We start from the raw sequence: 27,296 nt of genomic DNA on the forward strand, positions 1-27,296 counted from the left end.
GGATGAGATGGCTGGATGGCATCACTGACTCGATGGATGTGAGTCTCTGAACTCCGGGAGTTGGTGATGGACAGGGAGGTCTGGCGTGCTGCGATTCATGGGGTGGCAAAGAGTCGGACATGACTGAGTGACTGAACTGAACTGAACTGAACTGAGGCATCTAGAGTTAACAAAAGTGAACTGGAACAGGAAAAAAGAAAACTGTTATATGTTGGGATAAAAATCCCTGGTGAACAACCAAATGATTTAGAGGAAATGTAAAGTGATCTCAGGAGGATGAAGCTTTTCTGATAAAGGTCTAAATTCTCTTAGGCTAGTTAGACTAGGGACATCTGTTACATATGGTAAATATCTAATCTTAAATTGTAACACCTTTACCTACTTGAGCTTGAATATATAAAAAAGAACACTTTCAATTGCAGATTCAAATTTATTATATTGATTTCTTCTCTTTTTATACTATTTCACTAGGGTTTAATATTTACTGAAGTTATTCAAGGAAGAATTCAAATTTCCAAATATGTGTTTTGTGGTACAAATACTTTTGGTTGTAGAACTTGTAACAACTTATTACAACTTAATCACAGTTCACATGAGGTAAGTGAGTTAAAGTATGTCACATAATGGTACAGTTAGGAAAAGATTGATGGGAGAAAGATGTGGCTAAATCTAGAATAATTGCCACAAAGCACCTTAACAAACTCTGTCTCTGTTTTTGCTTTGATTAGACTTTTATCAGAATACTCAATCGTGTAGTGGGAAGATGCTTGACATGAGACAGAATCCAAGCATTCCCTAGACATATTTGGTGGAGACCATAATCCTAGTAGAGAAAGTGACATCCAGTGCAGCACGAAAGCAATAAAACCACAGTGGCTTCTGGAGTTTATGAGGAGAGAGTGGAGAAGACTCACATGCCTATGTTCCACTGGGTTGTGTGGGGAGGTCAGCCAACATTTCCAGTGTTCTAAGGAAGTTTCAAAAGGCTTAATTAAAGGTAGTTGGACCACAAATGTTCTTGAACTTCTGGACAAAAAGATTCTTAAACATCTGGCAGGAAGAACTCAAGGTTTAAAAATACACTGAGAAGGTGCAGTAGCTGGACCAGTCTTGGTTTTCAAAGATTAATGCCAACTGAGGGCCATTGGGAATTACACACTACAGTGAAAGAAACTCAACACGCACAAATTATGACTGAGCATTGGATACCCTGGTGCCATATACAAACAGCCCTTCCCAACAAATATAGATGTTCTTTCAAGGAAAAACAGCAAAACGGAACTGGATCTTCAGTAGATGAAGTTTATGAAAACATGCTGAAATAACATGGTGAAAGTCAAATCCTTAGAATGTGTGGGATATAGTATCTGAGTTTAGTGTTACAGACTGAGCAATTAACTGTCATATAATATTTCTTTCAATGTAAACTCCAAAGACTAGATAATCTTATGGCAAATTTCAGAAGTTAAGTTCAGGCAAGGGTTAATTTTCCATTTCTGGGTTTATCAGTAAGATATAGCATTAGACTTTGATACCTGCCTCTCCAACATGAGATCTATTTTATGTGGAAAAGACCTGTATCTTTAATATGATCTTTTTTTTTTCTCTCTTTATCTATTCAACTCTAAGTTAGTGCATTCCAGTTGAGAGGGACTTGATCCAAGGATAAACCATATGACCCAAGCCTAAGCCCATGTGAGTATCACATCCTTACAAGGACATTTCTCATTGGAGCTTATAAAGAGTAAAGAGATTTGTCTTGTACTTTTGGAAGAGTCAGGTGTTCTTCCCCATTTTGTGTGAACTTGAGAGTGAGTAACAGCTGGAGCTAAAAGAGAGTCTGTGAGCCCTGATACAAGTAGCCTCATTGTCTGCACATCTGCATCAGCTACAGTTTTCATTTTCATTACATGAAATTTTCATTACATTACTCAAGAACCCTTGGATTAAAAAGTTTGGTTGGGATCTTTATCTCTTACTGTAAACTCACATGGGATAGAAAAGATGCCTGAAGTGAGGCCATTTGATTTCAAATGAAACATTCATTCGTGGGCAACACTAATCACATAACTGGAATAACCATCTGGTTCCCAGTATATGAGACTGTACTATTGTATGTAACATGCATCTATTTTTTCATATATTTCAGTACATAGGAATTCAGGATGACTAACTTCTCTCTCTTGATTTTTATTCTGTCTTAATTTGGAGATTTTTTCAGCTTTAACCACAGGATACTATTTCCTCCCTGACTCAACTTGTTTCTCTCCTGATTTTCATATGCTTTGGTACTATTTTTCTGTGTGTTTTTTTTTTTTTTTTTCATCCTTTTACAGTTGGACTCAAACTTTCATTTCTGCCCCTTGCAAAACATTTTTTGTTTTTCCTAACCTTTGAGAACCTACTTTTCACTTATTTCAAGATGCTCTCATTCCTTTGCATAACTTTCACAGGACACTTCCTGAAATTCCTGTTTAGGTCAGAGATCAAATCTGAGCTTAAAATTTTTACCAAGCTAAAACATCTAATTCTCAGCTTTGATCACCTCGAACCCTGAACCTATCAGGACATATTATTGAGAATACATTTGTGTGTGTCAATTTTTGTTGCATAAAAAATCCAGATGAGTTATTTTTCTGTATGTTAGCAATTATTTTAGTGATTTTCTTCTCATACTTGCTTTTTGAACCTATTTCTATGCCTTCTCTCTTTCTGTTTTCTTGTGTGGTTGAAAAGCGACTGTTTTATTGTAGTCTTTTTTCAAAGTACTTAGAGTTTTGGGAAATAGCAGGTGCTGGTGCCCCATCAGCAATATCAAGAGTATAAAAAATGCTATCATTTTAACCCTAATAATATGTTATTATACAGCCTGTCTAATGATGCAAAGTTAGATTATCAGAAATATGAAATTTCTGACTCTTTTAACAGTGGCTCAGATGGTAAAGCGTCTGTCTGCAAGGCCGGAGACCCTGTTTCAATCCTTGGGTCGGGAAGATCCCCTGGAGAAGGAAATGGCAGCCCACTCCAGTACCCTTGCCTGGAAAATCCCATAGACGGAGGAGCCTGGTAGGCCACAGTCCATGGGGTCACAAAGAGTCGGACACAACTGAGCAACGTCACTTTCTTTCTTTCACTTTCCAAGGCAAACAAACTCATCTCAAAGAATTGCAAAATTGAAAAATAAAAATGAGTTAAAATAAGACTAGAAATACAACATTTTTTATAATATAGCATTGTCTACATAACACCAAATTCCCACCAAAAACATAGTATTGATTACTTGGAAATATTAAATTATTTATTTCATGTTTGTGTGTTGGTGGGAGGAGAGGGGTGGATGTATAAGTATTCCATGTCAGTAAGTTAAAATCTCTAACTATTAAATATCCAAACTATCTGTGGCAGAATGATTACTATTGTTTTTATCATGGTCCACACCCTTTCTTCCATCTTCAAAGTTATCACAGTAATTTAAGACCCCCTTCTCCAAAATAATTGCTGCTTGTAAACATGAAATTCAGTCAGTCACGTCCGACTCTTTGTGATCCCATGGACTGTAACCTGCTAGGCTTCTCTGTCCATAGAATTTTCTGTCTGTGGAATTCTTGCCCAGGCAAGAATACTGGAGTGGGTAGCTGTTCCCATCTCCAGGGGATCTTCCCAACCCAGGGATCAAACCCAGGTCTCCCACACTGCAGGTAGATTCTTTACCATCTGAGCCACCAGGGAAGCCCAAGAATACTGGAGGGGGTAGTCTACCTCTTCTTCAGGGGATCTTCCCGAACCAGGGATCAAACTGCGGCCTTCTGCATTGCAGGCAGATTCTTTACTGGCTGAGCTACCAGGAAGCTTAGGCTTCCTCATCTCTGGATTTCTGGCTTCTCGCATACACCTTCCTTTCCATCCTCTAATCTCATGCCAGTTGAAAATTTTAAGTTGCAACCCCACTCCTTACATCTAAGACTTATGCAGAGAATATAGGTCAAAATTTTATTTCTTTGTTTCAGAAAAGTGAAAAGTTGGCACTTTAAAGACATGAAATTACACATATAAGTCCTATAAGAAGGGCAAAATATTTCAGAGATTAAGCTGACCAGTAGTCGGTCAGTGTTTAAAATGTACCCCTCAGAACAGAATTTAATTTATACTGTTGTACACATCAGACACTCTTCATAAATTTAAGTTCTTCATTTTTTATTGAAAAAAGTTAAATATATCTGTATGAGAAGGTTAGCCACATAAAATGTGAAAATTAAGGCTAAAATGCTGATGGTAATAAGTTAGAATATGCCAATAAATTGTGTTTTCTTTTACAATAAAAGGCTGAACTGAGAAAATCTATATCCCAGAATCTACAATATTAGTTCTGACAGCTAAGCTTCAGGGCTTTTCCTGCAACTTATGTAATTCAGTTGCTCTTAAAATAAAATAATCTTATAAAATATGAACATAATGCATTTCTGCATGGCATATTCAGTACTCCACATAAGATTTTGTCTTGGTTATCTTTCAAACTTACAAATACTCCTAGAGAAGTGATAATTTACCATTTCAGATTTTATGTGCCTGTACCTTTGGCAGTAAAACTAATATATCTTCTCAGCAGTATACTCACTTTATAAAAGCAAGGATTTTCAAATTGAGACACATACCTAGCTTTAGGCAGAGAGACATGAGAACCTCGACTTTTTTTTTTTTTTAATTTTATTTTATTTTTAAACTTTACATAACTGTACTAGTTTTGCCAAATATCAAAATGAATCCACCACAGGTATACATGTGTTCCCCATCCTGAACCCTCCTCCCTCCTCCCTCCCCATTCCATCCCTCTGGGTCGTCCCAGTGCACCAGCCCCAAGCATCCAGTATCGTGCATCGAACCTGGACTGGCAACTCATTTCATACATGATATTTTACATGTTTCAATGCCATTCTCCCAAATCTTCCCATCCTCTCCCTCTCCCACAGAGTCCATAAGACTGTTCTATACATCAGTGTCTCTTTTGCTGTCTCGTACACAGGGTTATTGTTACCATCTTTCTAAATTCCATATATATGCGTTAGTATACTGTATTGGTGTTTTTCTTTCTGGCTTACTTCACTCTGTATAATAGGCTCCAGTTTCATCCACCTCATTAGAACTGATTCAAATGTATTCTTTTTAATGGCTGAATAATACTCCATTGTGTATATGTACCAAAGCTTTCTTATCCATTCATCTGCTGATGGACATCTAGGTTGCTTCCATGTCCTGGCTATTATAAACAGTGCTGCGATGAACATTGGGGTACTCGTGTCTCTTTCCCTTCTGATTTCCTCAGTGTGTATGCCCAGCAGTGGGATTGCTGGATCATAAGGCAGTTCTATTTCCAGTTTTTTAAGGAATCTCCACACTAGAACCTCGACTTTTGATTAACGTTTCTGATCACCACATGGAACGATAAGAGCTGTACAGACAGTGTAGGCGTGAATATATGAGTCCTAAGTCGTCACAGTAAGCATGCAAATCCAGCAGGCCTGTCATGTACCCCCTCCGTACCTTTTTCTTCAAGGGACAGTTCAATGGTTCTTTGTTGTTTAAAATGTGCAGATTCTTTACACTGCCATTCAAGTCCTTTTGTGGGGCTTCCCTAGTGGCTCAAATGGTAAAGAATCTGCCTGCAATGCAGGAGACCTGGGTTCAACCCCTGGGTTGGGAAGATCTCCTGGAGAAGGAAATAGCAACCCACTCCAGTATTCTTGCCTGGAGAAGAATCCCATGAACAGAGGAGCCTGGCAGGCTAAAGTCCATGGGGCCACAAAGAGTCGACATGACTGAGCTACAAACTTCCTTTTTCTTTTAAGTCCTTTTGTAATATGATCATCAAATCATTATTGGCAGGTCATGAGCACCTTTCTCCTCCTTCTCCCCCTCTTCCTTCCTGTGATTCCTTTAAAGGTGTGATAAAGAAAAGAAAAAGATTTTCTTAGTTCAGAAGTCATACAAAAACAGACCAAAGGTCAAACTTCGCCCTTTTAATATTGTGAGATTTCCCCAGCTATTCCTTTAATATGAAGTTTTTTGTTGGTGTTGGTGTTGCCTATACTGGGACAATATTATCTTTTACATTGCAGCCACTTTTCTCGTTATGCCTCTAAATTTACTTTCACTAAGATTTCTGAAGGCATATACAGGGTCTTTAGAGTGATTGCAACATCCAACAGCTTCCTAATTCTTCTATATTTCCATTTCCATTTCATTTATAGTTTCCCTTTTTCAGTATCAACACTTTTCATTTCTTTGCCACATTTTCACTTTTTTCAGCCAATTACTTCATTGTATTATTGATTTTTGTAAATTCCATGTGAGCTTATCACTATGAGGCAAGCAGTCAGCACAACTATGGGCTTTGCTGTCTGAATAGCAGATTTATAGTGACCAGCCATTGGCAGACTTTGAAAGAAGTGGCATCGTTGGTCACTGATCATGTTGTGTACATGTACATGATTTGTGGACTAAAAAGCTAATAGTGAAGTTTATACTTTATGCAACTACTCACACTTAATATAACATGGTAATTAAAATTTGAACTGTTCTTGGAACACTGCTATTATTTTACTAAAACGTGGTAACTAATCTTTGAAATGGAAAATTGATGTTTAAATATTTAAATACAGGAACACAATTTTATTTGGTCTCTCACCACAATCCCAATTTTTCTGTTTCTCAAAAGTACTATTTCTTTGCTTCCTTTGATATTCTTTCAATTTAAAACATATGAACACAAATAAATTTTAAAAGTTAATTCTTTTTTTTTTGTTTGTTTGTTTCCAAAATAAATGGGACACTGGAGCCTAGAACAGCACCTGGGACACAGTATAGGTGCAAAGCAAATGTGTGCTATTTGCCACAACTTCTTTCACTGAGGATTAATTTGTAAAGATTTTTTTCACAAAAGCACTTATGGAATTGCTCCTTTCATTATAATGACTGAATAATATCACATATCAATAAAGTCATATTTTATGTGTTATTTCTCTGTTAATGGACAGTCATTTTAGTTTAGTTTTTCTTTCTACTAGAAAAAATGGCAACACACTCCAGTATTCTTGCCTAGAAAATCACACTGACAAAGGAATCTGGTAGGCTATAGTCCTTGGTGTCGCAAAGAGTCAGACACGACTGAGCGACTTCACTTTCTTTAAGTTCACTAGAAAAAAAAAAAAAAATCAGCAAATGCCCTTGCTTATATCTTTTGTATATCCATTGACTCTTTCCCGAAAGTAGTTAATTGCTACAGCTGTCCTTTCCTTTTCCTAATCCTGTGTTAACTTATTACTTTATATGATGTCAACATTTGAGCTTTCCTGATAGTTCAGTTGGTAAAGAATCCACCTGCCATGCAGGAGACCCTGGTTTGATTCCCGGGTCTGGAAATTCCACTGAATAAGTGAAAGGCTACCCACTCCAGTATTCTGGCCTGGAGAATTCCATGGACTGTATAGTCCATGGGGTCACAAAGAGTCGGACACAACTAAGCGACTTTCACTTTCAATGTTCTGAAAAATTTAGTCTCATAATTTAACCTTGACCATCCCCATGGAAAAGAAATGCAAAAAAGCAAAATAGCTGTTTGGGGAGGCCTTACAAATAGCTATGAAAAGAAGAGAAGCGAAAAGCAAAGGAGAAAAGGAAAGATAGAAGCATCTGAATGCAGAGTTCCAAAGAATAGCAAAAAGAGATAAGAAAGCCTTCCTCAGAAATCAATGCAAAGAAATAGAGGAAAACAACAGAATGGGAAAGACTAGAGGTCTCTTCAAGAAAATTAGAGATACCAAAGGAACATTTAATGCAAAGATGGGCTCTATAAAGGACAGAAATGGTATGGACCTAACAGAAGCAGAAGATATTAAGAAGAGATGGCAAGAATACACAGAACAATTGTACAAAAAAGATCTTCATGACCAAGATAATCACGATGATATGATCACTCACCTAGAGCAGGACATCATGTAAGACTTCACATCATGGAAGATTTCACCTCATGTGAAATCAAGAGAGCCTTAGAAAGCATCACTACAAACAAAGCTAGTGGAGGTGATAGAATTCTATTTGAGCTCTTTCAAATCCTGAAAAAGGATGCTGTGAAAGTGATGCACTCAGTATGCTAGCAAATTTGGAAAACTCAGCAGTGGCCACAGGATTGGAAAAGGTCAATTTTCATTCCAATCCCAAAGAAAGGCAATGCCAAAGAATGGTCAAACTACCACACAATTGCACTCATCTCACACGCTAGTAAAGTAATGCTCAAAATTCTCCAAGCCAGGCTTCAGCAATACATGAAACGTGAACATCCAGATATTCAAGCTGATTTTAGAAAAGGCAGAGGAACCAGACATCAAATAGCCAACATCCACTGGATCATCAAAAAAGTAAGAGAGGTCCAGAAAACATCTATTTCTGCTTTATTGACTATGCTAAAGCCTTTGACTGTGTGGATCACAATAAACTGTAGAAAATTCTGAAAGAGATGGGAATATCAGACCACCTGCCCTGACTCTTGAGAAACCTGTATGCAGATCAGGAAGCAACAGTTAGAACTGGACATGAAACAACAGACAGGTTCCAAATAGGAAAAGGAGTCCATCAAGGCTGTATATTGTCACCCTGCCTATGTAACTTATATGCAGAGTATATCATGAGAAACACTGGACTGGAAGAAGCACAAGCTGGAATCAAGATTGCTAGGAGAAATATCAATAACCTCAGATATGCAGATGACACCACTCTTATGGAAGAAAGTGAAGAGGAACTAAAAAGCCTCTTGATGAAAGTGAAAGAGGAGAGCGAAAAAGTTGGCTTAAAGCTCAACATTCAGAAAACGAAGATCGTGACATCTGGTCCCATCACTTCATGGGAAATAGATGGGGATACAGTGGAAACAGTATCAGACTTTGTTTTGGGGCTCCAAAATTACTGCAGATGGTGAGTGTAGCTATGAAATGAAAAGACGCTTACTCCTTGGAAGAAAAGTTATGACCAACCTAGATAGCATATTCAAAAGCAGAGACATTACTTTGCCAACAAAGGTCTGTTTAGTCAAGGCTATGGTTTTTCCAGCGGTCACGTTTGGATGCAAGAGTTGGACTGTGAAGAAAGCTGAGCACCGAAGAATTGATGCTTTTGAACTGTGGTTTTGGAGAAGACTCTTGAGAGTCCCTTGGACTGCAAGGAGACCCAACCAATCCATTCTAAAGGAGATAAGCCCTGGGTGTTCTTGGGAAGGAATGATGCTAAAGCTGAAACTCCAGTACTTTGGCCACCTCATGCGAAGAGTTGACTCAGTGGAGGAGACTCTGATGCTGGGAGGGATTGAGGACAGGAGGAAAAGGGGACAACAGAGGATGAGATGGCTGGATGGCATCACCAACTTGATGGATGTGAGTATGAGTGAACTCCAGGAGATGGTGATGGACAGGGAGGCTTGGCGTGCTGCGATTCATGCAAAAAGTTGGACACGACTGAGCGACTGAACTGAACTGAAAATGTAGATTTACATAAATTAATTTTTAACCTATGAAGTTATAGTAGTATATCAAATTTAGAAGTTTTTTTCTCAATAAAGCAATAATTATAACAAAATATACTACATATCCTGATTGTAAGTCCTAAATTAAATGATCGTTTAATTAGCAGTAAGATGTTATGTGGATCTTCTTTAAATAAAGAGATAGAAATTCAAGAGAAATTATTTGTTGAAATATATTTTTGTACAAAAAGAACACCCTTTGATTTTTTTTGTTTTGTAATTCATAGCGTCAATACTTTTATTAGTAATATAATAGTCACTCCAAAATTTTACCTTCTTAATTAACAATAGTTTTTAATATCTTTTGCAAAAGTAAATGTCACTGTATCATATTTTTATTATTTTATATTAAGATTTTAAGGTATAGTCTTTCAAAGTTTAACATTTGCTTACATAATAATTATTATTATTTGCTTTATTATTAAATTATTAAAAAAGTCACCCTAGATTTTCATTCTTTTTGTTTTGTGATATTCTAGAATGATGTTGATGTTATTGAAGACATAAGTTATAAAATAAAGTTTGTCAAAAGCAATATGCAGGGTTAGAACAGATTTCATAAACTTTTCAAGATAAAGATTTTTGTAGTCATTTTGAATGTTTAGGAAAGTATAATTTAAAATGATAAGAAGAAATATTTATGTAATATTTACAATTAGACTTGGTTCAGGATTTTTAAAGCCATTTTAGAACAGCTGTAAAATGAAAGAAAATAAGGACACAACTATAAATAATACATACTTAACTTCTCTTAAATTGTCATCTTACCTGACACTGAGAAGCAAGAACTCTCCTAAACAAATACCAGTTCACCTCTTAACTCCCAGAGGCCAGTTCAGTTCAGACTATCTGTGGTTTTGAAGCCCTGTGTCTGGGAAGGTACAAAGATTATGATCTCAACTGAAGCAGCCACCGGAGTCTGAATAATTTTATATTTCAGGAGACCTTGTCTAAGACTGATTTTCCCCATATGTGTATGTTTTATCAATAAATTTATAGAATTCCTAGTGTAAATAACTATAATTTGAGATTGCCGTGTATGCGTGCTAAATTGCTTCAGTCGTATCCAACTCTTTGGAACCCAATTTGCGTTTAGTTGACAAATATATTATCAGAACATTAGACAAAACAACATTATAATAATTTTATATGTTTACATGGTATATTAATCGTTAGATTAATCCATGTAGTCCTGCTATTTTTTAAGTAAAATGTTGAAGGTTAATGATGTGCATGTGGGCAAAGTCGCTTCAGTTGTGTCTGACTCTGTGTGACCCTATGGACTTTAGCCTGCCAGGCTCCTCTGTCCATAGGATTCTCCAGGCAAGAATACTGGGGTGGGTTGCCATGCCCTCCTCCAGAGTTCTTCCTGACCCAGTGATCAAACCTGCCTCACTCAAGACTCCTGCATTGGCAGGCCGATTCTTTACCGCTAGTGCCACCTAGGAAACCCCATTAATGACTTAATATTGTTCAAATCAGCATTAGTGAAACTAACTTTCATGTTTCCTTTTGTAAATTGGAATCAGAGTCCAGAGAATTTTTTTAAGGAAAATGTCTTTAAAGAAAATCTTGCTTTAACCTATTTTCTATATTCGGCCAAATAATAATCAAAAATCGAAACCACAAATTAAAAGAGTAATTGTTATATATCATAAACAAACAGTTGTTAATTCAACACTTCTCTCCAATATTGAGATTTAACTACTTGAAGGTATTATTGTTTTTGTTTCCAAAAAATACTTGGATCCATTTCTGCAGCATGAGGAAAAGATAAGATTTCCTGAAACCATTAAAAAAATCATTTTACAGTATTTTGTGATAATAAAAAATGTAGAAATTACTAACTAGTTATGATATAGATAGACATTTATCTTTGTATCTCGATTCTTATATATTTAATGTCCATATGATATTATCATTAAAATGATTTTATAGAAATATTATCATTAGATTTTTGTAAAGCTATGTTTAATAAGAACTATAAGTCGCTCAACATAAGAAGCAAACTGTGAAAAGAAAAGATTCTTTATCACATAAAATGGCATGATTATTTTGACTATAATGCTTTTTTGACTTGTTTAATAAGCTCCAAAAATGTATTTAATCATTAAAATTAAATATTAACTTTCTTATCCCTCATCTTCCCAGGAGCTATAACAAAGAAACTTGTTTAGTGATTTTTCCATTTTCCAATTGTCACTTTCTCTTTGGTCATTCTTCTTTGGTCATTACTCTTACCTTGCCAACATAAAGCTTAAGAGTTAGAGTGGTACATGTGTATGTGCATATACTGTGTGTATGTGTGTGTGTTTACTTCAGCTTTGATCACACATCCTGATGATTGTTAAAATTAAATATTCCTTTCCCCCAAATCTTCATGCTATACAATTGCTTAACCAATTATATAATATAATATAATATAATATAATATAGATAATATAATATAATCACTAATATAATCTTACTATTTAATTTTAGCTTTTTCTTATTTAATAATTCCAGAGTCTCCAACTAATGTACTTTTATGATCAAAGTGTTTTTATATTTTCCTTTATTCAGTCTTTATTATCAGATCCTTTAAACAATAGCTTCTAACATCATTTTTTTAAATTACACTTATCTAAAAATGAAAAGTAGGTATAGTCTTTTCTGTATGAACGCACTCCATTGTAAGATTGTCTGTTTATATGCAAGAAATGAATAGCCATTTTCTTCAGGTGATAAATCTACATTCTTAGGAATCCTTAATTTCCTTTGACAACCAATTTGCTTTTGAAATATTACCCTACATAATAACAGCAAAATGTAATTGTTACAGTAAATTACAAATAGCTGGGCATATTAACTGGTGAACTACTTCTTTGACACTGTTAGGTTTTTTTTTTTTTCTTTTTCTTAGTTTACTAAGGATCTCAAGACCAATGTCCTTTGACCGTCACAACAAATTAAGAAAGTGAAGTTTCCTGTTGGAATGTATCTATCTATTTTCTGGCTCCAGATGTGTGTATTCTGTATATTATTTGATTTTCCTTGTGCTAGTATGTATAGGTGAATCAGTGTGAATTCAAGAGCAATGGCTTAATATTGAAGTAGAAAATTATTTCATTCTGTACTAGCTGTACCATCTGGGTAGTGCTGAGGATGTCCCAATGTGCATAATTATAATTTGAAACTTTATGCCAGAAATAATAGAAATTCTACTTAATCCAGGAAATTCTTAAAAACAGCTAACTTAGGGCATTATTACATTTCCCTTATTTTTTTTTCTTTTCGTATCTGTATTTTTATTGACTTTGGAGGAGATATACAAGGATTTGTGTATGTTTGTGACATGCTATGATAATTTAAATATCAGTTAAAACCATAACCATGAGAGAATTTTAGAATAAGAACCATTTCAAGGTCTAATTATTTCATCAATATAAATTTTTAGTCAGCATGAATATGAATAGAAAATACAGCCCTGAACCAAGGAATAGATTCCTATGGATTGCACTTGGTTAAGAAATATTTATAATCAGCATGTTTCATCATTTCATCCAGGTAATTGTTACTTGACTGCATGCTTGGAAATATTAAAACAATCAGAGTATAGACAAATGGTAATTGTTGAAGAGAAAGGCAATGTTATTCATTTTATTTGATGTTTTTATTGATAATGTACACTAGAGGGTACTGACAGTTTGCAGAGACTGCTGTAAAATTATCTTGCCAATGTGCAAACTCTTGCTCCAGAACAAACTTTGAAACCTGGGATTCTTATTGAAGGGTTAAATATGAAGTATGCACCTGTTTTTATTATTATTATTATTATATTGTGTAATTAGAGTTGAACTGATATCTGTTATCGATTCTGATACAATAGATTTATTTCATACCATTTATGTGTTAAAGAATGGGATATAAATGGGACTTAAAAGTTTATATTTTTTACCACATTGGTTTGCATCCAAATAAATATGAATACTATTTTCTGATTAATGTAGTCATTTTTACTATATTGATTATTTATGGAAATTAGGCACTTCCTACATATGCACTGATAAGAACTAAATTGAAGATGTTTCCAATAAAAAAAAAAAGAAGTGGTGGGTTAGAAAAAATTGGACTTTATAAGTGAACTAAATGAGAAATTTGATGAGTTTATTGCAATGAATATTATAGAGCATTAAATGTATATGTCTAAATACTCTATGGTCAGGAACCAGAAAGTGTAAGAAAACTGAAGACACAATTTTTTTCTACTTTTTTATGATAGTGTTGTTTTTTGTTTGTTTTTTTTTTTTGTTTTGTTTTGTTTTGTTTTGTTTTTGCTGTCTTTCAACATGTTTTGATCCTAAAGAAAGGAAAATGAGAATTTTCTTCCCATAAGTATGTTTCCTGGTCTTCTAGTATTTCTAGTTTTCTAAAATTTAAATGAATTAAAAAGAGTAAATCCATATGCAAAAAAGAATGTCATACCATATCATTAACTTGAAAAAATGTAAGTTGCTCAGTTCAATTCAGTCGCTCAGTTATGTCCAACTCTTTGCAAACCCATGAACTGCAGCACTCCAGGCCTCCCTGTCCATCACCATCTCCCAGAGTTCACTCAGACTCACGTCCATCGAGTCAGTGATGCCATTCAGCCATCTCATCCTCTGCCATCCCCTTCTCATCCTGCCCCCAATCCCTCCCAGCATCAGTGTCTTTTCCAATGAGTCAACTCTTCGCATGAGGTGGCCAAAGTACTGGAGTTTCAGCTTTAGCATCATTCCTTCCAAAGAAATCCCAGGGCTGATCTCCTTCAGAATGGACTGCTTGGATCTCCTTGCAGTCCAAGGGACTCTCAAGAGTCTTCTCCAACACCACAGTTCAAAAGCATCAATTCATCGGCCCTCAGCTTTCTTCACAGTCCAACTCTCACATCCATACATGACCACTGGAAAAACCATAGCCTTGACTAGACGGACCTTTGTTGGCAAAGTAATGTCTCTGCTTTTGAATATGCTATCTAGGTTGGTCATAACTTTTCTTCCAAGGAGTAAGCGCCTTTTAATTTCATGGCTGCAGTCACCATCTGCAGTGATTTTGGAGCCCCCCAAAATAAAGTCTGACACTGTCTCCACTGTTTCCCCAGTAAGTTGCTCAGTCATGTCCAATTCTGCAACCCTGTGAACTTTTGCCCACCAGGCTCTTCTGTCCATGGAATTTTCCAAGCAAGAATACTGGAGCAGGATGCTTAAGTATTTCCTCCTTCAGGGGATCTTTCTGCTTAAGGGAATAACCCCATGTCTTTTGCATTGTTAAGCAGATTCTTTACCACAGAGCCAGCTGGGAAGCCCTTTTCAAACTCTAGTGATCAGAAATAATTCTTCAATAAACAATACTGTTTAGATGTATTTTCACACTATTATAAATGTACCTTCAAGGTACATTCTTACAAAGTGAGTTTCCTGGGTTAAAAGATAAATGTAATTTCTTAAGGTATTGATTAACTATCCATCTTAAAAGTTGTGTAATCTCAACATCAGTAACATATTATGTTGAGATCTCCCTACCAAAATAGTATATTGTCAAGCTTTTTATTTTTTTAATTTTATTTTATTTTTTAACTTTACAATATTGTATTGGTTTTGCCATATATCAAAATGAATCCGCCACAGGTATACATGTATTCCCCATCCTGAACCCTCCTCCCTCCTCCCTCCCCATACCATCCCTCTGGGTCATCCCAGTGCTTTTTAAATTTTACCAAACTAAAGAGCCTCTTGATGAAAGTGAAAAAGGAAAGTGAAAAAGTTGGCTGAAAACTCAACATTCAGAAAACTAAGATGGTGACTGCAGCCATGAAATTAAAAGACACTTGCTCCTAGGAAGAAAAACTATGACCAACCTAGACAGCATATTAAAAAGCACAGACTACTTTACCAATAAAGTTCTGTCCAGTTAAAGCTATGGCTTTTCCAGTGTGTATGGATGGGAGAGTTGGACTATAACAAAAGCTGAGCACTAAAGAATTGATGCTTTTGAACTGTGGTGTTGGAGAAGATTCTTGAGAGTCCCTTGACCTGAAAGGAGATCCAACCAGTACCTCCTAAAGGAGATCAGTCCTGGGTGTTCATTGGAAGGACTGACACTGAAGCTGAAACTCCAATAATTTGGCCACTTGATGCAAAGAACTGACTCATTGGAAAAGACTCTGATGCTGGGAAAGATTGAAGGTGGGAGGAAAAGGGGATGACAGAGGATGAGATAGTTTCATGGCATCACTGATGCAGTGGATGTGAGTTTGAGTAGGCTCCGGGTGTTGTTGATGAACCAGGAAGCCTGGTGTGCTGCAGTCCATGGGGTCACAAAGAGTCAGACATGACTGAGTGAATGAACTGAGTAGTTGAAATACTTTATCTCTGTCTGGTTTTATTTGTCTTATTCTCTTATATTAAGTGAAAGTGAACACATTTTTAAAAATATGTTTACAGGTCATTTTTTTTTTGTCTTCATAACGTTATTCTATCAGATTTTTGTCTCATGTTTCCCAACTTTGAAAGCTGCTTCTATATTAGTAATTATATATGCTCTTTGAAAGTGAAGTCACTCAGGCATGTCCAACTCTTTGTGACCCCATGCAATGTAGCATACCAGGCTCCTCTGTCCATGGGATTTTCCAGGCAAGAGTACTGGAGTGGGTTGCCATTTCCTTCTACAATATGCTCTTTATCTATGCTTTCTAAAAAATATTTATTTTCAGTTGATTGATAATTGGTTTATAATATTGATTGGATTTCTCATACATCAACATGAATTAACCATAGGTGTATATATGTCCCCTCCCTTTTGAATCCCTCTCCCACCTCCTGCCCATCCTGCCCCTCTGGGTTATTAGAGAGCCCCAGTTTGAGTTCCCTGAGTTGTACAACAAATTACCATTGGCTATTTATATATGTTTAATCATAAGGGATTTTATTTAGGTCATACCAGAATGGTCTAGTGGTTTTCCCTACTTTCTTCAATTTAAGTCTGAATTTGACAATAAGGAGTTCATGATCTGAGCCACAGTCAGCTCCTGGTCTTGTTTTTGCTGACTGTATAGAGCTTCTCCATCTTTGACTGCAAAGAATATAATAGAGATAGATTTAAGGGCCTAGATCTGATAGATAGAGTGCTTGATGAACTATGGAATGAGGTTCATGACATTGTACATGAGACAGGGATCAAGACCATCTCCATGGAAAACAAAAGCAAAAAGGCAAAATGGCTGTCTGAGGAGGCCTTATAAATAGCTGTGAAAAGAAGAGAAGCGAAAAGCAAAGGAGAAAAGGAAAGATAAAAGCATCTGAATGCAGAGTTCCAAAGAATAGCAAGAAGAGATAAGAAAGCCTTCTTCAGTGATCAATGCAAAGAAATAGAGGAAAACAACAGAATGGGAAAGACTACAGGTCTCTTCAAGAAAATTAGAGATAACAAGGGAACATTTCATGCAAAGATGGGCTCGATAAAGGACAGAAATGGTATGGACCCGGCAGAAGCAGAAGATATTAAGAAGAGATAGCAAAAATACACAGAAGAACTGAACAAAAAATATCTTCACGACCAAGATAATCATGATGGTGTGATCACTGACCTAGAGCCAGACATCCTGGAATGTGAAGTCACATGAGCCTTAGAAAGCATCACTATGAACAAAGCTACTGGAGGTGATAGAATTCCAGTTGAGCTATTTCAAATCCTGAAAGATGATGCTGTGAAAGTGCTGCACTCAATATGCCAGCAAATTTGGAAAACTCAGCAGTGGCCACAGGACTGGAAAAGGTCAGTTTTCATTCCAATCCCAAAGAAAGGCAATGCCAAAGAATGCTCAAACTACTGCACAATTGCACTCATCTCACACGCTAGTAAAGTAATGGTCAAAATTCTCCAACCCAGGCTTCAGCAATATGTGAACTGTGAACTTCCTGATGTTCAAGGTAGTTTTAGAAAAGGCAGAGGAACCAGAGATCAAATTGCCAACATCCGATGGATCATGGAAAAAGCAAGAGAGTTCCAGAAAAACATCTGTTTCTGCTTTACTGACTATGCCAAAGCCTTTGACTGTGTGGATCACAATAAACTGGAAAATTCTGAAAGAGATGGGAATACCAGACCACCTGATCTGCCTCTTGAGAAATTTATATGCAGGTCAGGAACAACAGTTAGAACTGGGCATGGAACAACAGACTGGTTCCAAATAGGAAAAGGAGTACTTCAAGTCTGTATATTGTCACCCTGCTTATTTAACTTATATGCAGAGTAGATCATGAGAAATGCTGGACTGGAAGAAGCACAAGCTGGAATAAAGATTGCCAGGAGAAATATCAATAACCTCAGATATGCAGGTGATACCACCCTTATCGCAGAAAGTGAAGTAGAACTAAAAAGCTTCTTGATGAAAGTGAAAATGGAGAGTGAAAAAGTTGGCTTAAAGCTCAACATTCAGAAAATGAAGATCATGGCATCCGGTCCCATCACTTCATGGGAAATAGATGAGGAAACAGTGGAAACAGTGTCAGATTTATTTTTGGGGGGCTCCAAAATCACTGCAGATGGTGAGTGTAGCCATGAAATTAAAAGACGCTTGCTCCTTGGAAGGAAAGTTATGACCAACCTAGATAGCATATTCAAAAGCAGAGACATTACTTTGCCAACAAAGTACCGTCTAGTCAAGGCTATGGTTTTTTCGGTTGTCTTGTATGGATGTGAGAGTTGGACTGTGAAGAAGGCTGAGCGCTGAAGAGTTGATACTTTTGAACTGTTGTGTTGGAGAAGACTCTTGAGCGTCCCTTGGACTGCAAGGAGATCCAACCAGTCCATTCTGAAGGAGATCAGCCCTGGGATTTCTTTGGAAGGAATGATGCTAAAGCTGAAACTCCACTACTTTGGCCACCTCATGCGAAGAGTTGACTCATTGGAAAAGACTCTGATGATGGGAGGATTGAGGGTAGGAGGAGAAGGGGACGACAGAGGATGAGATGGTTGGATGGCATCACTGACTCGATGGACGTGAGTCTGAGTGAACTCCGGGAGTTGGTGATGGACAGGGAGGCCTGGCGTGCTGCGATTCATGGGGTCGCAAAGAGTCGGACACGACTGAGGAACTGAACTGAACTGCTTTACATATGTTAGTGCATGTGCATTCTTGCTGCTCTCTCTATTTATCTCACTCTCTCCCCCTTCCCCCTTGCTGTTATCCATAAGTCTGTTCTCTATCTGTGCATCTCTGTTGCTGCTCTGCAAACAGATTCATCAGTGCTATCCTTCTAGATTCCGTGTGTGTACATTAATGTACAATATTTGCTTTTCTCTTTCTGACTTTCTTCACTCTGTGTAATAGGCTCTAGGTTCATCCACCTCACTAGAACTGACTCAAATGCATTTCTTTTTATGACTGAGTAGTATTCCATTGCACATATGTAACACAGCTTCTTTATCCATTCATCTGTCCATGGACATCTAGGTGTTTTCCATGTCTTGGCTATTGTAAATAGGGCTGCAGTGAACATTGGGGTACATACGACTTTTTCAGTTTTAGTTTCTTCAGGGTATATGCCTAGAAGTGTTATTTATGGGTCATATATTTTTTTCCTAGTTTTTAAAGGAATATCCATACTGTCTTCCTCAGCAACTGAACTGTCCCACCAGCAGTGTCCCACAGCAGTGAAAGAAGGTCCTACCAGCAGTGTAGGAGGGTTTCCTTTTCTCTGCACTCTCTCCAGTACTTGTTTGTGGATTTATTGATGATGGCCCTTCTGTCTGGAATGAGGTGATATCTCATTTTAGTTTTGATCTCATTTAGTTTTGATTTGCACATCTCCTTTGAAGAAATACCTTTTTCAGTCTTTTGCCCACTTTTTAATCGGGCTAATTGTGTTTCTGGTATTAAGTTGTATGAGATACTTCTATATTTTGGAAATTAATCCTTTGTCAGTTGTTTCATTTGCAATTAGGAGATGGATCATAAAGGATCTTGCTATGATTTATATCATACAGTGTTCTGCTTATGTTTTCTTCTAAGAGTTTTATAGTTTCTGATCTTACATTTAGGTCTTTAATCCATTTTGATTTTATCTTTGTGTATGGTGTTAGGAAGTGTTCTAATTTCATTCTTTGGCATGTAGTTAACCATTTCTTCCAGCACTACTTATTGAAGAGACTGTCTTTTCCCCATTGTATATTTTTGCCTCCTGTGTCAAAAATAAGGGGCCCATATGTTCTGGGTTTATATTTTGGCTTTCTATCTTGTTCCATTGATCCATACTTCTTGTTTTTGTGTCAGTACCATACTTTCTTGATGACTGTGACTTTGTAATATAGTCTGAAGTCAGGAAGATTGATTCCTCCAGCTACATTCTTCTTTCTCAAGATTGGTTTGGTTATTCAGGGTCTTTCATGTTTTCATATAAAACGTGAAATTTTTTGTTCTAATTCTGTGAAAAATTCCATTGATATTTTCATAGAGATTTCACTGAATGTGGATTATGTTTGGTAGTATAGTCATTTTCACAATATTGATTCTTCCAACCTAGGAGCATGGAATATCCCTCCATCTGTTTATGGTGTCCTTGATTTCTTTCATCAGTGTCTCATAGTATTCTGAATATCCCTCTTTTGTCTCCTTAGGCAAGTTTATTCCAAGGTATTTTATTGTTTTAGTTGCAATGATAAATGGGATTGATTGCTTAAATACTCTTTCTGATTTTTCATTGTTAGTCTTTAGGAATGTAAGTGATTTCTGTGCATCAATTTTGTATCCTGCAACTTTAATAAATTCACTGTTTAGTTCTAGTAATTTTTTAATAGTATTGTTAGGGTTTTCTATGTACAGTATCATATCATCTGCAAATAGTGAGAGTTTTACTTCTTCTTTTCCAATCTGGATTCCTTTTATTTCTTTCTCTTCTCCTATTGCCATAGCTAGAGCTGACAATAATACTATGCTGAATAATATTGGCGAGAGTGGGCACCCTTGTCTTCTTAGATGGAATGCTATCTGTTTCTCACCATTGAGAAGAATGTTTGCTGTGGGTTTGTTGTATATGGCCTTTCCATCTTGAAGAGGTTTTTTTTTGTTTGTTTGTTTTGTTTTTTAAATCATAAGTGGGTGCTGAATTTGTTATATTGCAACTTTTTTCCACTTTTCATTTGTCTTTCATTTTCCTTCTGATGATGTAGAGAAACACATCCAAGTTATCTTCTAGTTTTTGTATGGTTTCACTTTTTACATTTAGATCTCCAGTGCGGTTGGAATTCATTCTTGCACATGATGATGGTATGGGTCCACTTGTTTCATTCTTATGTTTATTTTTTGGTTATGCAGTTACCTCTTCACCCTTTATTTTAAAATAAAGTTTTTCTATTTCTCAGTGATTTGACAGAGAAGGCAATGGCACCCCACTCCAGTACTCTTGCCTAGAAAATCCCATGGATGGAGGAGCCTGGTGAGCTGCAGTCCATGGGGTCGCAAAGAGTCGGACACGACTGAGCGACTTCACTTTCACTTTTCACTTTCCTGCATTGGAGAAGGAAATGGCAACCCACTCCAGTGTTTTTGCCTGGAGAATCCCAGGGACAGGGGAGCCTGGTGGGCTGCCGTCTATGGGGTCACACAGAGTGGGACACTACTGATGCGACTTAGCAGCAGCAGCAGCATCAGTAGCAGCAGTGATTTGAGATGCCAGTTTGGGTTATATACTAGAAACTCCTATGTACTTGGTTATAGACATTGACTTTTTATGCTAAGGATTGGTCTATTTTTGTGTTTGGACCACATTTAATTGTGGTTTATTATGCTTATTTGTGTTTTAATACCTGTTAGGGAATTATCAATTTTCATAGCCTTTTCTCTTTAGTGATTCCCTACCTAGTTTTCATATTCACTTTTCATCATGAACTTTATTATTGATATATCTATCTCTATTGAATAAGTGGGAAAAAATACTAACCCAAGACATTTTTAAAATTTGTATTATGTATAATTGATAAATATTAACTTAGAAACTTAGAAAGAATTGATTTATATAATGTTCATTTTATCAAGTAGAAAAACATCTTTCTATTTTGTTCAGTTTAATTTTTGTGTACTTAATAATATTTGCAACACATAGACTTTGCAAGCAGTGTTAAGTGAGTGTTAGTCTCTCAGTTATGTCTGACTCTTTGCAACCCCTTGGACTTGTAGTCCACCAGGCACACTGCATATACTTTTATTATTATTATTAAATCTTATATTTATTATTGGTTTATTAAATATTTTGTTATGATTTTATTTATACATTTAAATATTTTCATTCTTAATACTATACTTGCTTCATTAAAGAATTGAAATATTTTCTAATGCTGTGGAGAAAATATGTGGCATAGGATTACCTGGGCTTTCAAAGTTTGCTTAAACTCCCTTGAGGAAATGTTGAGGCATGTTGCCTTGTTTTAGGAATCCATCAGGTGATGATGAAATCTGACTCTCTGGTGTGCAGTGTTGATTGAGATAGGTCACTTTTATTCTGTCTATAACTGTGTTGAATTGAGACTGGATTTAATATTTCCTAAGGATTGTTTCTTTACCTCACTCAAGGGTGTTGCTCTTTTGGAATTCTAACTGCAAATTTAAAATATTTACCAAATCTCTCTCTCTTTTTTCTCATCTTTCAAACATTGGCTTCTGCCTCTTTCTGCTTGAATTCTTAGACTCTCTGTCCTGTGCCACTTATAGAAAATGCTGTAGGAATCAGGCGTGTGTTTTCCTTTATCCTAGGATATTCCTTCTTAAGTTTTCAGCTTTATGATAACTTTATAATGTCTTCAAATGAATTTTTATTTGGGATACACTCAGACTTTTAAAGGTGATCCTGGTGAGATCAGCAGGAATAGCAGCATGCTGTTTTTCTGTTAGCAGATACAGAAAAATGACCTTTGATACTGATAAAAGTGTTTATATAAGAACATTCTTGCAATCCCCACTCTGAAGGTTTCTTTAAAATATTATTAGCTGTCCTTTATTTTTAGTATGATCTGTGAAAATGAGTCTTTCTAGAATACAGTGACTGGAAGAAAATCTACAATGTTCTTATTTTTCTTGTAACGAAAGATGAGATTTTCTTTTTGCCTTGACTATTTGAAAGCTCAGACACTAGCTTAGTAGAAATAATTTATCACTTTTTGAAAGTGTATTAGTTTTCTAGGACTGCTGTAATGGAGAACCACAAATTAGAATGCTTAAACAATAGAAATTTATTTTCTCATACTTCTGGAGGCCAGAAGTTCATAATCAAGGTGTCAGCAGTTTTGCTTTCTTTTGAGGCCTGTCTCTTTGGCTTGTGGTTGGCTGTCTTCTTCCTTTATCTCTTCATGTCATCTTCCTTGCATGTGTCATATCAGTATCTAAATTTCCTTTTTTTTTAAATATATAAATTTATTTATTTTAATTGGAGATTAATTACTTTACAATATTGTATTGGTTTTGCCATAAGCTTACTAATCATGTTGAATTAGGACCCATCCTAATGACTTCATTTTAACTTGATTACTTTTATAAAGACCCATATCTTCAAGTAAAGTAACATTCTTAGGTTCTGAGTGTTAGGACTTCAACAAATTTTTTGGAGGGGACAAAATTCAACCAAAATAAAAGTAAATGCAATATAAATAAAAATGAATATATGCATTATTTCATTTAAAAATAGTTATATTTACAAAACAATAACATGGATTTCTAGTGAGTGAAAAAGATTAATATCAGAGAACTTCAGTTCACAGTAAGCAACTATTGGTAAAAATAAGCAGACTTCTAAATTCTCCTAACACCTAGAATAAACAAGAAAAGTATACTATTAGCTCTTCCTAGGCAATTTTTTTCACAATTGGATTAATAATGTGGGAATGTTGTTAAGCCTAGTAAGTCTACTTTTCTAAATTGTGAGGATTTCAATAAATATCTTTGAATCTTTTACCATAAAACCCATACTGTAATGAATTATGCATAATGTTCTATAGTTCATGATGGAAATGTATGATTAACCACATAGAAAAGTTTAATAATATCAGAATACTACTAGAAAATCTACCTAAAAAAGAATATAAAAAACTCTCACTAATCAAGCATCCTGTGCAATGACAAGATCACTTCATAAGCTGAATATTTCACAACATTTTCTATTCTTCAATTAAGTCTGATCTAAATAACAAATCAAGTTTGAACTCTCATCATTTTAACACCAAATTGGATATAAAAATTTTTCACATTTAATTTCTTAATGATTTCTGATTGTGTATGTATATTGTCAATAATCTATTACTAAGAGCTCAAGTCCCTGGAGAAGGTCACGGAAACCTACTTTCGGTGTTATTGCCTGGAGAATCCCATGGAGAGGAGACTGGCAGGCTACGGTCCACTGGGTCTCAAAGAGTCAGACACAATCGAAGTGACTTAGCACAGAGCTGAAGTAATTGCATTCAATACCATTTAAACCCCATGGACAGAGGAGCCTGGTAGGCTATAGTCCATGGGGTTGCAAAGAATTGGACATGACTGAGCGACTTCACTTTCACTTTTCACCATTTCCTGATTAATTTTTAAGTAAAATTCATAGTTTTGTAATGATCTTTGTCAGAGTCACAGCAGGAAAGAATCAGCATAATCATACACCAGTGAGGTTATCTCCCAATACTGCAAATCTACCATTAGCAAGTACAGGAGAACAAGACACAGAAACTGGAACTTTACCCAGCAAACTATGGTGCATGGTCACTCTAGTAATTTGAAAGTTTAATAAAGAAACTTTTTACAAAAATGCACCCTTTCCAGTAGAACTCTGTAGAAAGCCTGGGTTCTGTCAATAGATAAGAAATATGAATGTGAAGAAATAGACCAAACCAGGCGGATCTCTCCACATGTACTGTACTGGCCTGGAGAATGTTCAATGCAGTCAACATGCAGACACATCTCATCACACTGTACATTTAAAATTGTTGAATTTCATTGTATTTAAATTGCATTTCAACAAAGTTGGGAGGAAATGTTGGAAGAAATTATACAGTGCTGCTTTAAGATTAAAAGAAGGTTAATTCAAAGCTCTTAGCACAGGACATCAGAAATAGTAGATGTTTGATTGTGTAGTCACTATTTCTGTATAATTTACTTATCCTTCATTTTACTTGATTGTTAAGCCCTTTACCTCATGGATTGTGTGCTGTAAAGGTTAATTTCAGTAGACCTGTAATTAGCCTGAATAATTTTGTTAAAATATTTCTGCAACATTTACTTATAGTCAAGGTAAGAAATACATGGTTTAATAGCACTGGTTTGTGATTATGGGTCTGAGGAGGGTTTGTGTTAGTTTGTAGGTGTTTTTTATTGGTAATTCGCTGAAGTAACCAGTCATTCCCTTCATGGATCACAGCCTTGTCAAGGCAAAGGGGCTTGTATAACTCAATGAAGCTGTGAGCTGCATCTTGAAGGGCCACCCAAGACAAATAGCTTATAGAGTTTAGGAAAAAATGTGGTCCGTTAGAGAAGGGAATGGCAATTCAATTCAGTATTCTTGCCTGAAAAACCCTATGGACAGTATGAAAAGGAAAAGAAATATGACACTGAAAGATGAGGCCCTCAGGTCAGAAGGCATCTAATATGCTACTAGGGAAGAGTGGAGGGCAATTATTAATAGTTTCAGGAAGAATGAAGCAGCAGGGCCAAGCAGAAATGACACAGTTGTGGATGTGTCTGGTGGCAAAAGTCCAATTCTATACTGAATTATATTCTATAATGAATATATTGCATAGGAACCTGGAATGTTAGGACCATGAATCAAGGTAAATTGGACATGATTGAGATGCCATAGGAGATGGCAAGAGTGAAAACTGACATCTTAGGGATCAGCGAACCAAAATGGACATGAACGGTTGAATTTAATTCAGATGATCATTATATCTACTACTTTGGGCAAGAATCCCATAGAAGAAATGGAGTAGCCATCACGGTCAACAAAAGAATGTAAAATACAGGCTTGGGTGAAATCTGAAAAACCGCAGAATGATCTTGGCTTGTTTCCAAGGCAAATCATTCAACATCACAGTAATGCAAATCTATGCCACACCACTAATGCCCAAGAATCTGAAGTTGGCCAGTTCTGTGAAGACCTACAACTGACACTAAAATAAGATGTAGTTTTCATCATAGAGGAAGGATTGACATGCAAAAGTAGGAAGTCAAGAGATACCCCAAATAACATGAAAGCTTGGCCTTGGAGTACAATATGAAGCAAAACAAAGCCTAACCGAGTTTTGCCAAGAGAACATACTGATCATAGCAAACACCTTCTTCCAACAACTTGATGCTGAAATCAGATTGTTTATGTTCTTTGCAACCAAAGGAAAACCGCTAAGCCATTTAGTCATGACCTAAGTAAAATCCCTTAGGATTATACAGTGGAGGCTGAGGAATAGATTCAAGGGATTAGATCTGGTAGACAGAGTGCCTGAAGAACTATGGACTGAAGTTTATAACACTGTTTGGGAGTCAGTGGGCAAAAACATCCCAAAGAAAAGGAAATGCATGAAGGCATTAGTGGTTGCCTGAGGACACTTTACATACAGCTGAGGAAAGAAGAGAAGCAAAAGCAAGGGAGAAAAGGAAAGATATACCCAGTTGCATTCAGAGTTCCAGAGAAGAGCAAGGAGAAATAAGAAGCTCTTTTAAAATGAATAATGCAAAGAAATAGAGGAAAACAATAGAATGGGAAAGACTAGAGATCTCTTCAAGAAAATTAGAGATACCAAGGGAGCATTTTATGCAAAGATGGGCACAGTAAAGAACAGAAATGTGCAAGGACTTAATAGAAGCAGAAGATATTAAGAAGAGGTGGCAAGAATACACAAAACTATCCAAAAAATGATCTTCATTAGCCAGATAGCCATGATTGTGTGGTCACTCACCCATAGCCAGACATCTTGGAGTGTGAAGTCAAGTGTGCCTTAGGAAGCATTACTCCTAACAAAACTAGTGAAGATAACAGAATTCCAGCTGAGCTATTTAAAATCCTAAAAGATGATGCTGTTAAAGTGGTGTACTCAATATGTCAGCAAATTTCGAAAACTCAGCAGTGTGGTCGCAGGTGAGGAAAAGGTCAGTTTTCATTCAAATTCCAAAGAAGCAATCTCAGAGAATGTTCAAACTCCCATACAGTTGTGCTCATATCACATACAGGCAAGGTTATACTCAAAATCTTTCAAGCTCAGTTTCAGCAGAACACGAAGTAAGAACTTCCAGATCTACAAGCTGGGTTTCAGAAAGGTAACAGAACCAGATATCAAATTGCCAACATTTGTTGGATCATGGATAAAACAAGGAAGTTCCAGAAAAACATCTACTTCTGCTTCATTGACTATGCTAAAACATTTGTGTGAATCACAACAAACTGTAGAAAACTTAGAGATGGGAGTAAAAGATCACCTTACTTGTCTCCAGAGAAACCTGTATGCAGGTCCTTAAGCAACAGTTAGAACTGGACATAAAACAACTGACTGGTTCAAAACTGGGAAAAAAGTATGTCAAGGCTATATCTTGTCACCCTGCTTTTTAACTTATATGCAGAGTGCATCATGCAAAATGCCAGGGTGGATGAGACACAAGCTGGAATCAAGATCTATGGGAAAGATGTCAACAACTTCAGATTGCAGATGATACCACTCTATTGGCAGAAAGCGAAGAAGAACTAAA

The sequence above is a fragment of the Bubalus kerabau genome, chromosome 3 (genome assembly GCF_029407905.1).
Source record: "Bubalus kerabau isolate K-KA32 ecotype Philippines breed swamp buffalo chromosome 3, PCC_UOA_SB_1v2, whole genome shotgun sequence".
NCBI classification, from domain to species: Eukaryota; Metazoa; Chordata; class Mammalia; order Artiodactyla; family Bovidae; genus Bubalus; species Bubalus kerabau.